The sequence below is a fragment of the Hemicordylus capensis genome, chromosome 5 (genome assembly GCF_027244095.1).
Source record: "Hemicordylus capensis ecotype Gifberg chromosome 5, rHemCap1.1.pri, whole genome shotgun sequence".
In the NCBI taxonomy this organism is placed as follows: domain Eukaryota; kingdom Metazoa; phylum Chordata; class Lepidosauria; order Squamata; family Cordylidae; genus Hemicordylus; species Hemicordylus capensis.
In genome coordinates this window covers 186,096,366-186,115,193 of record NC_069661.1, presented here as the reverse complement: position 1 = coordinate 186,115,193, position 18,828 = coordinate 186,096,366, and positions in this window count along the sequence as shown.

Genomic DNA, 18,828 nt, shown 5'->3' with positions numbered 1-18,828 from the left:
TGATTGTTTTATTGCTGCTTTTGTGTGTTTTTATCCATATATTTTAATATCAGATTGTTTTTATATTTTTAGCTAAATACTTTTAATTCATTTTTATTATGTGTTTTAACTTTTGTAAACCACATTGTGATTGTTTTAATGAAAGGCGGTATATAAATCTGACAATAAATAAATATAAATAAATAAATAACACACTGGTTGGTGAACTCCAGGACAGCCAATCAGTACACCAGGTGGGTGGGACCTAGAGAGCAGTTGTGGGGAATTCTGGAAACAAGAAGGGAGGTCTTTGTTAGTAAAGGACATGCAGCCATGGAGCTTGGCTGCAGGAGAATGATTCTGCAGATGCTTGAAAGATAGGAGAGCAGGAAGCTTGAATTCTCATCCAGAAGTTGGTGAGTTCAAGGGGGAAAGGAAGTTTAGTCTAGGGAGAAGTTTATTTAGTCAGACTTTGCATCAGAGAAGTTATATTTCTTTAGTGTGTGTGTTTTGCATATTCCTGATACTGTTTTATTATAGTTTACCTGCAGTGTAATTGAATAAGAAACACTAGCCTTTGCCCATCCTGCCTAGGGTGTTGCAAAAGACTCTATAACACTTAAATGTGTCTAAGACAACCATTTTTGTAATCTACTAAGTCATCTTAAATATATCTAATAAAGGTAGAAAGCCTCAGATGGAAGCAGTCTGCAGTAATTGAATAAAACTGGTTTTTAAAGTCTTTTCTTTTTACAAGTCTCTCTGAGTTGGTTTTTGACTCAGGAAAAGGAGGTATGGAGGGGGATTACTCTGGTGCAAGCACATCATCAGGTGTTCCGCAGCTATCAGTTTTCTCACCACGTGTACTTGCATGTGGAAGATTGTTGTATTTATCCAATAGCAAAATAAAGAGAGTTTTTCCTGGGATTCCACCCCAAGCCCAGGGAGGTTCAAGCTCTGTCAATAAGCAGGGAGGCGGCGGCAGCCTTTGAACCTACCAATATTACAGAATAGTTTTAGAAGAAGCCTAGTCAGGCAGCTCAGCAGGGATGATTCAGCATCTCTTTCCCTCATGCAAGCTTGCTCTGAGGCAAAGGCTTTAATCTGCTACAGATACCATTTTTGAATATGAACAAACACTGAGCAAACACTCTTTGAACTTCTTTTTCAACACTGAAAACTCTGCTGAAGCAGCCTCCTATATATACACAACTTCCCTACTATGTTTTAAGATATCCAGTCAGTATAACTCAAGTTCCCTCCACTTTAAAAACCATGACCAATAAAATCAAACCTCAATTTCCCTCCAAAATCAAACCAGTACATTTCATTACCCTCAAAAATGAAACTGTGGTATAGAAGCCATGAACTTTTGACCCCTGTACAGCTTGCTTCATACACTGAATAGCAATGCAACTTACAATACAAAGTCTTATTTACAAAAAGAAGAGGTTTAGGCCTCATTCCTCCACAAACCTGTTGAGAAATCCCAGAGTGAAGTACACAAAAGGAATCCTGGAAACCAGGAAGAAAACAAGCTTTGCTGATATACACATAGTTGTCATTTGTGCCAGGTAGAATGGATAAAGGCAGTGGTGGAAAGGCACATGGATAAATTGACTAGGCCCACACATGGCAGCCATGAATGCCAAAGATGGGATTAACTCAGAATTTCCAACTCTAAATATTTTTGTACTTCATTAGCAGGAACATCTGCCCTGCTTCAAAGTGGAACACCTTAAATTGTACAAACACAGTTTCCAGTGGTGTTTATATTGATTGCCAGATGTTTTCAACGCAGGCGCTGCAGGTCAGTTGTAATCAACTTTGGCTCAGAACTGACCAAGTACAGGCCAGTGATAAACTCATAATGGAGAAGACAAGTTCTTAATCTGTTTTCCAAACTAACCTAGAAGCAAATGTAGATTACTTTGTTTTTCAAAAAAGGTAGCTATAGAAAGAATAGAAATCAAATTGGCTTCCCTGCAACTTCTAGAATTGTGCTACTAATTAAAATGAGTACAGTGAAGCCCAGTGATTACAATGATAGAATGCTGAAGCCATTCCTCTGGCATGCAAACTGTAGTTTCACATATGCTCCATTGCAGCTTGAAAGCAAAGAGGGAAAGATCAGTTTGCTCTGGATACTTTCACTTTAGGGTGGTAAAACCAAGTTTTCCCACACACGTACAGGCCTAGAGAAGGGCCTGAGGAAACACAGTACTGTTAACTGTACTAAGGTGAAGTAAATCTCAGGCTCGTCAGCTCTTTGGCATGAGTTTTTACGGATTACTCTTTTTCATGAAAAAGAGTGGGGTAAATAACTTTTTCTATTTCTCTCTTCTTAAATTCACATTTTATTTCATTTTTAACAGGTGGTCCACTCATTTGGCATGAGTTCCCATCCAGAAAATCTGGAAATCAGAATACAAACCAAATTTGGCATCCTATAAGGTAATTTGTCTCTTCTTGCAATGTAGCAAAACACCTTGGATGCAAAACACCCGAGTTTTATAATGGAGAGAGTAAAGAGAGAAAAGGAGTTGAATCTGGAAGTCATTTAACAGCAGAATCCACAGTCACCTACTTAAAAACCGTTAGACATCCTACATCAGGGATGACCAGTTTTTCAGTACTGGGGCTCCTACTATACTGAATCAGGACTAGGGATATGCACAGACCAGTTCAGAGGTCCTTTTATTGGCGGGGAATACAAGCGCACCCTCCCCCAACCTTAAAGGTATTCTACCCCCGCCTTCAAACCGGCCCCCGCCAGTTCCATGCACATCCCTAATCATGACCCACTCCAAGTTGTTTAAAGGTAGAAGATCTCTAAAGTTGAATGTTTGGCCATCCCTGACCTACATCAATATGCCATTGAATTAATTCCTTACTAGTCCTTTTCATAACTCCCAATCTTGTATCTCTCCCCTTTAGACTGGGAGGGAGGTTTTCCCTCATATCTGCTCTCCTGTACATTGCAAATCCTTCAGGTGATCACCAGGAGGCTTTACACACATCCATGTGAGAATAACCTTCTGGAAGTTTTTCACATGGGACTTTTAAAACCCTTTAATTTGCATCTCCTCCAAAATGGAGGGGGTGCATTCACATATCCATCAGATTTACCCTGAAGTCCCTGCAAGTTATTGGGGAGCAGTTCACACACAATTTGGGGTTTTCACAGTGCATTAGAATGTAGCCCGATCTATATCCGGGGTAAAAAAAATCCACTATTTGTGTCAATTTTGGGGGACAACTTCAAGTTTGCAGTAAAGCCTCCCAGTAAACTTGCGGTAAAACTTGCTGTGTGTAGAAGTCCCGGGGAGTTATTTGTTAAATTTTATTTAGGCAGATGTTAATACAGAAAATGAATCTTAACTTCAGATAAAATAGAGTACTAAGCTGACTCTAGAGGAAGCAGAAGTTATTAATATGGTCAGCAGTGTGATCTAGGGAGGCTGAGGATCAGTAATTAACAGGATCACACCTTCCATGAAATCCACCTTTTGCTTGATCCTCAGGTATTCAGACACTTTTTCTATTGTGCATCTGCTATGTCAACTGATGTGCCCCTTCGCATGGAATAAGGATTTTGCTGTTCTCATGTGTGTCATTATAACCTCTAGGACAGATGACTATAATACACTCTGTGTGCCTTTAGGAGTGACGGACGCAGAAGCTAATGCAGCTGCCTACCTCTTGGTGGCAATGGGCTATCAAGAGCATATAGATACATCATGCAGCTTTACTTGCTGCCTCTTTGCTTGGAAGCATTCAGGGTGCAAGTGATTATTCATATAACCAGCCGTATGCCTTTTGGGCCCAGGGTACCATGACTTTTTAATGAGCCCCTTCCCTCAAACCCACATAACCATCAGCGTGTGAAGAAAACTGCAGATCAAGTCTTTTCAGGTTTCATTACCTGCATCTCATTTATGAAATTCCCTTCATAGAAAGCCTCACTAGAGCCTGACCTTTACAGATTTTGAAAAGGCAAATCTAGACATTTTTATTCAAACATGTGGGTGTCTTTTAATATAACACTTCATTATTTTATCACACTTTCATTATCTTAGATTGTGGATTGTTTTGGATCTTATTATGCTTCTATTGTTCTTAAATCTTAATCTGTGACCTTGATGTCATTGTTTTGTTTGTGAATATGCTTCTTGTAAGAAAAGATGGTTTGTTATTGTCTTAATAAATAAGGGCACAACATAAATATTTTAAGTTGATCAGTGGGATTTCAGAGTGCTTAAATATGACTGGGTCATGTCCTAAATGAATAGATAACTTAGAATGAGCTAGTCAGTTCAAAAAGTGAATTTGGGCAGCCAACAACTGGATAATGAAAGTCTGCATTTATGTAAAGCTACAATTGAAAGTCGTACATGCTGGTCTTCCAGTCTGGCAGAGAGTCATTGACACAGCAAAAAGCAGCCATGTGGTTAGCTTATATTTCAAGATCCCTTATTATTGTTCTTTTTCTAGGGTTAAGTAATGTTGGCATTTCAGAAAATTGACTTGAACAGTCTTGACTGGGACAGACATCTCCAACCACTGATAGTGGTGTTTAACCCAACTTTTAACTTGTTTACTTAATTTGGTTAACTTTATTACTTTTATTGTATATTGTATCTATTTTATTGTTGTGACCCACCCTGAGCAGTTGTGTACTGGAGGGTGGGGTTGGATAAATATTTTAAATAAATATATTTTCAATTAGGGTTTAGGGAGAGATAGAGAAATTATGAAAGAAGAATAAAGCCTAGACCACACTTGTAAATTAGTCTTTAATGGGTTTGTAGAGAAACTCAAACAGTGAAAACAAAAGTAGTCACTGATTAACACGACTCTCCCAACAAGATATGAACTGTAAAATTTCCATATTGGTGTTATATTTGATAAATAATATTGAATTGCATTGTGATAAATAAGAGGTTTCTATGCCAACTTAGGCCAAACTAAGAATGAATATGTTAAAGATGTCATTTGGCCTCGAGTATTTTGTGGGGAAAAGGAGTTCTAGCTATATAGTCACCATGGGTGGGGAAAAACAGGATCAGGACTGTAGGATGCAGGCAAGGAGCTGTTTTAAAATGTTCTGGAAGCCACACTGGGCATGGTTTTAATACTGAGAGCCACATGTATCTTAGTAAACAAGCAGGTTAATAAATTGCACAGTCATATCTCAATCACTTACTGTTTTTCTATTTCCTATAGGACAATAATTACGCTACTATAATAATTACCCAATAATAGGGAAATAATGGTTTCTGGACTAAATTCAAGGTATTCTTTCTGGCCTTTAAAGCCCCAAACAGCCAGTTCCAGGACAGCTTAGGGCAGGGCTTCTCAAACTTGGGTTCCCAGGTGTTACTGGACTAAAACTTCCATCATCCCCAGCCACAATGGCCATTGTGGCTGGGGATGATGGGAGTTGTAGTCCTGTCCAACAACATCTGGGGACTCAAGTCTGAGAAGCCCAGTCTTTAGAATCATCAGGGCACTTAGCTGTTCAGGTGCCATCAGTATCGCTGATGATATTGTCATTCAGTGACTGAAAAAATAAAATGTGACTATTAATAAAATGTGACTATGGGGCTGGTTGATCTTAGCCCACTATCGTTGCTTCTAATGGTTTGCGTTTTTAAATTGTATCAGTCTGACTGAGGTTTCTATAGGCTCTATGCTATTATTTTGGCTGTTTTGTGCTATTGTTTTGTAATGTTATGACCTTTTAAAAAGCTGGTTTGAGGTCCTAGGGCCAAAAGGGAGAGTACAAATCTAACTCTAAGGAAACAAAATAAATATTAGACAAGAACTCATCCCCCCACTGCAACCTCCATGATCTTCAAGAATGATTCCCTATTAGTTCAGGTGTAATAAAATGCACACGTTTAATGAAAGGGCATTTGATCATCACAACTGCTGTCTCAGTGGGTTTTCTTTCTCAACCAAAAACGCAAAACATTTCAGATTAGTGTTTTTTTTAATCTCCAATCATCCATAGTACAATCAAATGCTTCACCATTATAATAATTGTTTCCATTTTAGTCTGTCATCACTTTAGACAGCAATCCCAAACATGCTTGGGTGGATCAAACAAAGGCTGCTGGAGAATATTTTCCTTATCTCACAAACAGGCTTTGATTCTCCTTTATAGGATATATTCCATGTTATTGCAGGCAGAATGTTCCATGGGGCTTTTATTCAAGGTGAAATGTGAAATGAAGTGTGCCTGCTGTCACAGAGTCCCAATACATTCTGTTTATAAACTCAGTGATTTAGGACAGGGGCAATAGCTCGGGAGCTATTGGAAGCTCCCAGGCTTATCTGAGCATTTTCTAGACCTGGGATTCTCAACGTTGGGTCCTCAGATGTTATTGGACTTCAACTCCCATAATCTTCAGCCCTAGTGGCCTTTGGTTGGGGATTATGGGAATTGAAGTCCAATAACATCTAGGGACCCAACGTTGAGAATCCCTGTTCTAGACTATGAGATTTATGCCGGTTAAAGTGTTGCAAAGTGCAATGGTATGAGGCAGCGGCTTGAAACCACGAGTACATCATTTCTCGATGTGTTTTTCAATGCATCGTGATAGGGTTGTAGCCATTCAAATTGCCCACCACTGCAGCAGGTTTTCTGGACAAGGGGTGTCCATATTCCACCTGAATCGCATTCACTGCTCCTCCTCGTCCTCCATTTCAGGTTAATGGGGTCACAGAGGAGGATGACGTAACTAGGTTTGTTCTTTTTTTTTCTAGGCAGTTTTGTGCAAAACTGCCACTAGGTGGAGCACCATGGCGCAAACTACAGTTCCTCGATGGCCTCTTGCACAAGAACCCAAGCAAAAAAAAAAAAATTTAAAAATCCATATACGAAAAGGGGCTTTAGATATCAACAAATCCTTGAACTGTGGAATGAGCCCTCCACACCACATGGCATTGAGAACAGTTTGGAGGCTTTCTAGTGAATGATTCAGTTCACTGGGCTTCCTTGCAGTAAACAAGGGGGGGCGGGGAGTCCATTGCCTTGCAGCAAACAAATGGGATTGCACAGAAGTAAATGATTCAGTTCAATGGGCTTCCTTTTAAGTAAGTGACCATTCTCTCTCCCTGCCCTGGACTGCTCCGTTGCCTTGTAGTAAACAAATGGGATTACACAGAAGTAAGCTCCTTCTGTTCTGCTTGCACAAGCAAGAACACTGGGAAATGAAACATGGTGGAGATATCTATCTATCTATCTTCTATCTATCTATCTATTTATTTGAAATGCCCTTACATATCAACAGATCTTAGATCCACAGCACACACAAAAAGGAGGAAACATGAATGTGTCCAAAAAATAAGTCTGAAAAAACAAAAGCAAATGTGATCAAAATCAAGAGCCAAAAGCAGATCAGAATTGGATTGCACCTTTGAGCAAAAACCCAGGTGGGAAAATAAAAAATATATATTTCCCATACACAGGACGAAAAGGGACTGTAAAAGTTAACAAATTGTTGCACTGCGATTTCAACATCCACACCACATCACACTGCAATGCCTAAACTACAGGGCAAGCCTCTTGCAACGAAAAAATACAGCTACTTTCCTGCAACACATATACAACATTATAGGGCTGCAACACATCAGTAAAACCCGAATCAAGGCATTGGAAATATGAACGGCAACAGGGGTGTAGCAAGGTTGGACTGGGCCCAGAGACAAGATTTTAAAATGGGCACCCAGTGAGTGCCACAATAGAACATCATCCTGAATTTTATTTTTTTTTAGGTTTTGTAAATTGTGGACGATGCAAATCATTTAATGGTACTAGAGAAAGACATGCTGTTCTGGTAGCTCCAGGTCTTAACACTCACATCAATCTCGGAGGATGAATACAACTGAAGGAAGCCCGGGCGGGTGCAGAGCTGGGGGAGTCAGTAATGTGACTTGCCCCTGGGTCCCCCCCCAAGGTAGTGGGGCCCCAGACAACTGTCTCCCCTTGCCCTATTATAGTTACGCCCCTGAACTGCACCTTGCTGACAGAGCAGTGACCGCGATGTCAAAACACGCACAAAATGTAGTGGCACTTAGTGGATACGTTGTGAAACTGTTGCAGTATGTAATGTGGAAAACATTCTGAAGTAGATGTCCAGGCATTTGGACTTGTTCTCCCTGCCTTTGCTACCAACCAGTACTGCAAATCTTATTGACTGGCAGAGTGGGGACTAGTTGCACCATTTTTTATCTCTCACTCTTTGAATGACCAGGATTGCTTTTACTTTCGCTTTCATTTATTTCCCTCCAGTTTCTACTCCCACAAAGCAGCCTCTCTTGCTCCCTTCTTGCCCTGCAGCAAATGTCTCTTAGAATTTAGTAGGGTTCTGCAGTCATATCGGTCCAACAGGAGTGTTGGAACAATATGCCCACTATTGGGGCATATGGCAGCAGGTAGCCCTGATAGTTGGAACTCCGATAAAATTTTCGGTTGTCGTATCTGAAATCCTTCTATGTCTGACATTCCTGTCAGAGAAGTCCTGAAAAACCAGTCCAAGAGCTGGCTGGAAGAGCAAGTCTCTCTGCCAGTTCCCAGGGTGTTTTTTAAGGACTGTACCCTCAAAATCAAGGATGGGGACAAAGGCAACCAACCACAGGAGACAGACAGGGCCAGATGGGGGTTATTTTTATACCCCATTTCCAACTTGCTTTCCAAGCTGGCTCCTAGGTTTTAAAGGACTGTACCCTTGAAATCAGGAGCTGGGGCTAAGGCAACCCACATGAGGACCCTCTGGTGTTGTCAGTCTCCTTTGCCCTCCACCCCCAATTTTGATAATGCAGCCCTGAAAAACCAACTGGCAGCCAGCTTGGAGAGCAAGTCTCTAAGCTGGCTCCCACGCTGGTTTTTAAGGACTGCACCCTCAAAATCGATTGTGAAGTAAAGGTAACCCCCACTCTTGGGAACCTCTGGCCCTGTGGGTCCACTGTGGAGAGGTTGTCTTTGCCTCCACCCCCAATTTCAGAGGTGCAGTTCCTGAAATCCCCATTATGTCAGTCAGATGACCGAATTTCCACTCAGATTCCGACCAGCTGTCAGCTTTGCTGGGGGAACGTCAGACCTCCTGACAATTTTCCTGTTGCGTCTGGTCAGATTGGATCAGATCCATTTTTTTTTAAATGTTGCACAGGCCTAGAATTTAGGGGGTCATTGTTAAAATCCCATGTTCTTAATATTTGTACAAACCGCCATTCTGTGACCAGCTCCACTTCCCAAAGCCACTATTTTGTGTAGTTCGCTCCCAAGGCTCTGGCAAAAAACAAAAAGGAATTCCAGAAGTCTTAAGTTTGCCCATTCCTGATTTAGATACAATCCTGCCTTTAGTGACACCTGATAACTCCCACTGAGTTCACTGGGACTTCTGCATGAATACCCAGAAAAAGATTTCAGCTTTTCTGTCTAGACAGCCATATGCACAAGACTAGCCCAAGATCCAGTGTTCATTCCCATGAGTACAAATGCACTGGACTAACAAACACTAGACCCTTAGTTATATATTTTCTAAAAGTATGTTTATGTTGTTAGTATTTAATACAATTAAATAACTTTAAACAAATTGGGTATATTCTGATCCTACAATTCCCTGCCCCTTTAGGCTCCCACACCATAAAATTTCTGGCTATGGGCATGGGGATGACATGAAACATCCTTCCAGACCAATAACACAAAAGCTTAGACTTCTTTTATGAGGTACAGGAGTTTGCACAACCTTCAAATGAAGCCTGGTGGATCAAACAGTACCACGTGCGTTGTGCTCTTTTCTTGCACCAATATGGCAGCAAATCAGGAGGAGGAGGAGGAGAAAAACATCCTCCTAGTCAGGACAGACTGCCCCCATCAAGAGTTCAAAATACACTGTAATTAAATTAGTGGTTGCCTGGACAATAAAGTTTTAAGTACACCTTTATGGTTTTCTGTCATTGCTTCTTCATTATGGTTTGATCCTACTTGGTGATTAAGAATGTGACTTACAAAAAACAAACACCTGAACATCCAAAAGACAGCTTTGTATAGGGAAAGCAGCATAAATGAAAAATGTGTATGGATGTGATCTATGCACTCTCATGTTCTTTTATGAATCAGTAGACACATTTTAGATCAAAGGACTAACCTTAAACTTTATAGTCTGGAATACTTGATACATACACATTGCAGATAAAGTATTTTTCATTGTTTCCTTTGTTACAAGCTGTAATGTGTTTTTTGCATTATATAGTAATTCATAGAATTAAAATCTGCATCACTTAGTTTGCCAATACATCTGAATTATTTCATTCATAGTATTCCAGCTGTGTGCATCAATTTCCTGTAAGCCATTTTCACCCTATGGCAAGGTTGATACATCCACCTGCTCAGTCTCCATTCAATAAACATGGAACAGGTGAAACAAGAAGGAAATTCAAATGAGATCAAACGATATGTTCAAAAGAATGGGCTAAGCCATCTGGAATTCTTCAGAGCTGTCAATCACACAGACAAGTCAGGCTGGAATTTTAAGTGGAATTTCTAGTTTCCCTTTCTTTTCAAGCTACAGGAAGTTCAAGTGAACCCAAGGCTAACAGCTGGCCTGTCCCATAAGATGAGGCAAATTCTTGAGAGCAGCTAGAGCAGATATCAAAATATGAAGGAAATGCAGACTCAAAAGCTAAAGTTGCTTTTCCAAACAAGCTATAGTCATTGTGTTCAACTCTTGTATTTTTCAAGATCCTTACTTGATCTAATCCATCATAGCCCTTATTTGGAAAGAAACCAAATACTGTATAGGTGAAATAGAAGTGGTTCCATCAAACTGCCATTCAATAAGATTTTATTGATGTGTTTTGTTCCTGATAAGTTATTTTAATGATACCTCACACGTTACTTCCTGGGCAATTACAGTTGTATGTGTTTGAATTAATTAACAGATGTATATTAACAATGCCAGGATTGCATCCGCTGGAGATATAACAAGGGCATTTCCCAAAGTGGTAATAAGATTGTCTTTAGACACTGCATCAGACACTACATCACCTCAAGATTCCACAATGCAGTTGGGAATAGGACTTGGGCCTGTGTGCTTTCCAGTAGGGATGTGCATGAGCTGATTCAGCACCTCCCCTGGGAAGTGCAGAACTGGCTCAGGCACCAGCATTCAAACCAGTTTGGTGGGGTGGGGAATCGTGCCCTTAAAAAGCACATCCTAATCTGCTTGTCTGGTGGTGGTGCCCAATCTCCAAAAGGCTGTGTGTGGCTGTAGCACTGTTCCCTGCAGCCTCTGTGTGGCGTCAACATGCACATGGCTGGCGTACATGCGCACTGGCCATGTGCATGCCGACACCACATTGAGGCTGCAGGGAACAGCACCACAGCCACGCACTGCCTTATGGAGAGTGGGCACCGCTGCTGAATGAGCAAGTAACGGGACCACTCCCCACCCTGCCAGCTGCTGCCCGAGCCGTTCATGCACAACCCTACTTTCCAGCCCTTCCTCTTTCTGGCACACCAAATAATAATGGATTGCACCTAAACTAGCTCTGCTCACCCAAGGAGACTTTGTCATCCCCTCCATCCCTCTGCAGTCCCTACCAGATCCCTAAATATCTGCCTTGAGGGTGGGAGACATTCCAGAATGATATGGGATGGGACACAGGGGCTGCAGTGGAGGGGTGGAATTGGCAAAAATTGTGGGGGGTGGCTTCCAGCTTGTACAAGGCATGTTTGGATACGATCCAATTACTTTATCCTTCATTTAGGAATCAAAAGTAGGCCTACTGTGCAAGTGCTTCATTTCCCCCATACCCAGTCCTCAATAAATTGCTTTTGTTTTACTCTAATTGGGCACAAAGTTATTATAACAAGGCAAGATACTGAGTTGAACTGGTCAGCTTTGGAGACGTTAAATTCTTTGTTATGAAGGAATTCAAGATAAGCATTGTTTTGGATGGAACAATGGAAATCCAAAACACCATATTCACACATCATGTATTACATTCAATGTATGGGGTTTTGCACATAAATACTTGATTAATGTCCAGAGTCTGAGCAGCATGCATTGTGGTTCAAGAATATAGAGGTTGCACTCACACAGCTCTTTCTGCAATCCAGGTAACTCTATTAACTCTTTTTTTAATGATCTTGTAAAAAAAAAAAAAGACTGCTCAATCAGTTCTTAGGAATCAGAATGATGAAGAATAAATCAGAATGATTAGAGGCAGAATTTCTTGGTCTTCTTTTTTTTATACAGTTACCCTACAATGGATCTTATGAAGCTGTCTTATAGAAAGCCAGCTTATTGGTTCATCTAGAACAGGGCTGCACTACTCAAATGCCCCAGTGGGCTGGAACCAACATGACTTGGTGTGTAGGGGATGAAGTCAATTCTCAGCGCATTATTCTGTTAATAATTAATTAACAATATTAATGAAAGCAATTATTAGTTATTTGTAGAAATATGAGGGCCCAAGGAAAAACAGGAAAAATTCAAGAGTGATAACCAGTTTTTTTCAAAAGGACTTTGTTGCTTTCCAAAAAAATAAGAAAATGGATTTTGAAATATTTTCTTCTGGAATTATGAATAAAATATTTAAGAAAAATGTTTCTTAAGTTCAGGTATATTCATATAAGGAAAGGTGTTCTAGCCTTTACTCTCCCAAGCTTCTTACTTGCTTCAGATTCCTCCATCTTTTCTAGCACATGAAATAAACTGGTGTATGTTTGTAAATGTACCAGATCAAGAAATAAAGGAACATGTGAAAAGGTAGAGGCTCATCTCAATACAGGCAATTCAGATTTCATAAGTCATTCAATCAGAAGAAGCAGAAACTGATGATAGTGATACAGTACTTCCAAATCTAATATATCAAACATGATCAATGTACTGAGCAAAGTAGGTTATACATCATAAATACTCCTAAAGAAACAATGTGACTTTAGACCCATAAAGGGCAATAGCAAAAAAGTATTGCATATATTTCAATTTCCCCCAAAATTTCTGGTTTTCTCTGAAAAAACACAGGGGGGAAATAGGTTTTTTCATTACTTCAAAATTCCTGGAAATTTTACACCTCTAGTTACTTGTGGATCTCCCCCCCCCCACCCACCCATCATCTATCAATTTTAACTAAAGACAGTGTTCAGAAAATAGCCCCTGTTCCTGTTCAGTCAGTGGGACATCTAGAATGCATCCCAACCCCAAACAAATGTCAAGTCCCCTCCGCTTCCTAAATTGCTGTTGCTTTCAGGCTGCAAATCTAGCCATGATTACTTGGGAGTCAGCCTCACACAGTGTGAGGGGCATATTTTTTGTATAAACATGCATAGGCTGGTGTTGCAAGGCAGTTTCCAGAGAAAGAGGAGGATGTCCCCCCCACTTGGAGAAGAGGAAACTGACTGAAAGAGTGGCCCTCTGCCTTTCTGGGGTGCTTTCTGCTTGTCCCTGCCTGATGTTGCTGATGATGCTGTCCTAACCCACTCCATGCATTGACACTGCTGCTTCCCAAGCAGCAGACACACCTGGCTCACTCACTTGTCAGTCCGTTGCGGTCACATGCATCTCATCTGGTCTCAAGCAGCCCACTGCACTGAGCCATTGCTGTTTGTCAGTGGGCCAAGCCAAGAGCTCCCATAATGCCTACAACTCCCATAATCCCTGGCTATTGGCTACTGTGGCTGGGTATTATGGGAGCTGTAGTCCAAAAACAGCTGGAGGGGCAAAGTTGCGCAGGCCTGTCTTAATGGCTTTTACCTGGGGCCAGCAAATAAGTCTCCATGGGCCAGATCCAGACCCCAGGCCCAGAGACGGAGCTACCATTGTGCGAACAGGTTCAAAGAACCCAGGCCGCCAATGGGAAGGGTTCCTGAAGCCCGCGGGGGAGCGTGGCTCAGGCTCCGTAAGAGCTCCGGAGAGCCCAAGCAAGCTCTGCGCTGTCATTTCGATGGAGGGAGAGAAAGGGAAATAGAGGATTTCAGACAGCAAATGCTGTCTGAAATGAAAGGGCAGAGCTGGCTCTCAGGTGGGGGGGAGTTCCTTCGGGGCTCTTACGAAGCCCAAACCACACCCCGTTCATATGACATCATGCACACGGGACATCACTTGAGGGGCCTCCGGGTGGGGCCAGACCAAAGCCACTGTTTGGCTGGCTCCACGCCTGCCCGGGCCTTACACTGTGCAGCAGGCCTGATCTAGAACAATATTGTCAACCAGCAGCAGCATTCTCCAGCAGTGGCACTTTAGTCAGGGGAGTCTTTTCCAGTCTTGCCTGGAGATACCTTGACGTATTCTGGGACCTTCTGTGTGGCCAGCAGGGGCGTAACTATAATAGGGCAAGAGGAGCCAGTTGTCCAGGGGCCCACTGCCTTGGGGGGCCCCCCAGAGGCAAGTCACATGACTGACTCCCCCAGCCACGCACCCGCCCGGGCTTCCTTCAGTTGTATTCATCCTCCAAAATTGATGTGAGTGTTAAGACCTGGAGCTACCAGAACAGCATGTCTTTCTCTAGTACCATTAAATGACTTGCATCGTCCACAATTTACAAAACCTTTGAAAAAATAATTTAGGATGATGTTCTGTTGTGGCACATAGGAGATATAGATATAGATATAGATATAGATATGTTTTTTGTTACCACTATTCAGCCTCATTTAAGATTTCTTCACTTCATGAGCTGAGCTTCAGTGAGGGGGGGCCGATTTTAAAATTTTGTCTCTGGGCCCACTCCAACCTTGCTACGCCCCTGGTGGCCAGATACATAGAGCTGAAGAATAATAGGCAGCTTTTTGCTTGAGGAAGTCGGGGTATATATTCTTAAGTTCACTGACTTCCTAACTGTTTGGATGCGACTTCAGATCACCAACTTTTCTGCTAGACGTTTCCCGTGAGTTGTAAGTAAAAAATAGTTGGGTTACTAGAAAAGGTCTAGTGTATGCTGCTGTCCTCACATATGTGCAGTAGCTGATCTGAAGGCAAACCCATTAGGCAGTAAAAAGCGATATAGTATGTACAATTTGAAACATGCTGTTGGGCTTAATCACAGTGATCAAGATCCCCAGAGCTTAGAAAGTTACTGCACCTGTCAGCCTTTCATCACTGCATGCCCAACAGTGGCACTTAAACAATGTGAAACATATTAGGAATTCATTTTTACCATCTTAAAAAAAACAACAACCATGGGTAGATCTATCATTCCATATCAGGTGGTTCTCCATAATATGAAACAGGATCTCTTTTGATGTGGGAAGGAGGGAGCCAGGCTACCTTTACAGCTTATTGTAACTGAAAACATGTGACTCCTTCATGTACTAGTTAATAAGCTGATCTTCTTTCCTTAGCAGTTCTGAAATCACTCCTGGTGTTCAAAAAAGTCAAATGCAGTGTCTTGGATTTCAACCTGGTAAAACATGAATCTCAGACTCTGGCTAAAAAACCTGCTGCCCCAAGAGAAATATCCATTTGCATTGTTCTTTCTCCTATATCACAGGAGGGGATATAAACACGGATAATTTTGATTTTACTTGGAAGTGGATTTTTAGTTTTTCTTTTTGTATTTGATATCGCACATGAATCTAAGGCACAATAAGTTGAAAGCACTGGGGTAATAATTACTTAGAGGCCTTTGTATACTAAGTGAACTGTAAACTGACTGCTGTGGCTGGAAAATTTGAATTAATAGAATTTTTTAACCTAAAGCTTTCATGTCTCCTCATTAACAGTCACTGGCTTTTCTTGACACAAAATTTAGGTTCTTTTCATGCTGGCTATGCAGTGAGTGTGCAAGTGTGCACATGCTATTACTTTGATCCTGCTTTCAAACTGACATTTCTAAAGGAGAAGAGAACTGGTCTTGTGGTAGCAAGCATGACTTGTCCCCATAGCTAAGCAGGGTCTGCCCTGGTTGCATCTGAATGGGAGACTTGATGTGTGAGCACCGTAAGATATTCCCCTCAGGGGATGGAGCCGCTCTGAGAAGAGCAGAAGGTTCCAAGTTCCCTCCCTGGCTTCTCCAAGATAGGGCTGAGAGAGATTCCTGCCTGCAACCTTGGAGAAGCCGCTGCCAGTCTATGTAGACAATACTGAGCTAGATAGACCAATGGTCTGACTCAGTATATGGCAGTTTCCTATGTTCCTAAAGACGCTTACAAACAAAACAAAACCCAGAGACACTATTAAACAGCTACTTTACGGTCCAGGCCCAGGTAAATAATAAAGTCTCATGGCCAAAGCAAATATGACATGGGAAGTAGTGAATATGCCTCCTGATGTCTGCTTCTTTCACTAAAAGCAGTCCTGCTTCAGATCAGAGCTTGGTCAGGGCTAAGGCCATTGCCTCGGGGAATGGGTTGGCAAGGGGTAGAGGTTGGTGACTAGTGTCAGTGACCTGTCCTGTTCTGGCCAGAGCCAGACACAGGGTTGCTGCCCCATCAAAGTCCTCAGTTCCTCAAAAGTTGCATCGGATTGAGGTAGGGGTGTGCTGGCTCAGTTTCCCATGGTTCTCTTGCTGCGAGGGGTCCTGGTAGCAAGGAGTCACCTAGATCCTAGATTGTTCCCAGCCCATCTCACCCCCTGAACTCTCTGCATTGTCCCCTAAGTGGGGAGGGTCCTGAAGTCATTATATGACCACAGTCGTTGCTGCTCCTCTTCTCTCTGTGCTCTCAGGAGACAATCCAATGCTCTTCTCCACTCAAAGGGAGGTGTAGCTGGACACTCACACATGGACAATTTTCATCATCTTCAAGTGACTCACAAGAGCATACCATTTTAATGATTGGTGTTGTCCAAGAGGAAACTTTGCTCAGGTCTTGAGAATTACACACCTTGATTGCTGGCGAATCTCGGTACTTCTCAGCCAATGCCCTCTTCACTGTGTTAAACCTTCACTTCAGCAAGCACAGAGTTCTCCAGCAAGTAGCGGGCAAGTTTTCACTACCCACCACTGTATGAAGAAAAAAACCTATTGACAGTTCTGCCACAGTGTGAACTGATTCAAAACCTATTCAGTTAGCAGTAATCTAATAGTAATGGTAGCAATACTTAACATTTGTAGCACATTTGAGCGTTCAGAGTGCATCCCGTGAATTATCCTTTTGTAACCCTTATGACAACCCTGGAAGGTCTTTTTTATCTTCATATTGCTGCTGAAGAGCTGAAGGAGTGGCTTGTTGAAGGTAGACCTAATGACTTCATAGCCCAGGTGAGATTGGAGGTGGACAACCCTTCACCAGACTGTCCAGCTGTGAGCACACAGTATGCCACAGACCTCACACGCAAAGGGGACATGGCCTGGGCTGCCAAGAGCCCGAACGAGCTCGCAGCACGTCATTTCAGGCAGCGTTGGCTGCCTGAGAGGATGTTTTCCCCTTTCTCTCCCTCCAGAGAGTAAGAGGATGGGGAAAAAACATTTTATCAGGAAGTCAGCGCTGCCTGATATAACTAGTGCAGAGTTCGCCCGGGCTCTTGGAGGCCCAGGCATGAGAAGGGGGAGTTCGCTCTGGGCTCCAAGCCATGGGGCTTTGGTGGTCTTTTCCATTTGCAGCCCGGGCTCTTTGAACCTGTTCGCCCAACGGTGGCTCCACCCCTGAGAGAGGCACTGACACAGAATCATTAACACGATAAGAGAGAAACCCTCTTCACAAATGCATATATAGGCTTTAGAAATCTCTCCCCACCCCGCTTGGCTAGAAGGAAAACACAGAGGCATGCAATGTGAACCTGCACACACAAAAACAACCCCAAGAGCAGGGGGGAGGGGCTGCTTCCCTCAATGCCGCAAGTGTAATTCAAAGTGACTTTGCTCAACATTTACCTTGCAGCATGAACCCATGTGTGAATAACTCCCTGGTTCCAAATTGTATTTCTTTCCAGCATCAAATGAAGACTTTTTAATTTGCTCAGTTCTTCTACACACTCCCTGAAACTGATTTTAACAGTTTATTTTATGCTCTTCCTGATTTTATCATCCTGTTACACAAGGTTGCTTCTGTGTGTTTTTAATTCGGACTTTTTATTGTTGCATTACATTTGATTCTTTTCCATTTTGTTAACTGAAAGGCAGCATTCACTTTTTTAAATAAATGAATCAAGGAAGGCAAAGTAAAGAGCACAAAACGAGAAACGAAGATAGGTGAGAGGAAAATTGTTATTTTCCTAGATTTGTTAAAGGGAGCTAGATTAAAGACAAATGATATGGTCATCTGTGAAGGACAAAACAGAGATATATGCACAGATCAGGACAATGAAGAACAGAAACAGAAATAAGTACATCTGCATCTCTAGATACAGCAAGTGGTGATGCATTCATTTCTTTTCTGCACTCTTACCAATTCACTGACATAAAAGAACGCATACAATTGTTGTCAGCCTGACTCACACAGATGGCAATAACATAGGCAGCAGTGAAAGATACAGGCACACACATACAGACATATGGTAAAAATAGAAGAGAATAATAGGTCGGACATTTTTGTACTGGGTGGAGTAGGCGAGAAGTCACTTCTCATCTTGGTGTGGTTTCTACAAGTGTGTCAGCTCAACATTTAGTTTATTATAGAACAGATCGCATCAGTGACTGAGCCATTCTGGCTTGATGGGAGGGGGAGTGATTTTGATTGGGATCCTAGATAAACACCATATTTCACCAAGGCACTATGGCAGATTCAAAGAGGAGGTCAGGGGGAAATCTGAGGATGATTACAATAGATGACACTTCCTCACATTCACCATCTCCTGCTCTCTCAAATATATTCACTTACAAAGACCACATACAGACAACAAACAGGATCTTTGGTATGCTTCTTCTTCATTTCCCTGCAGCCTCTTCCGCAGCCTTTGT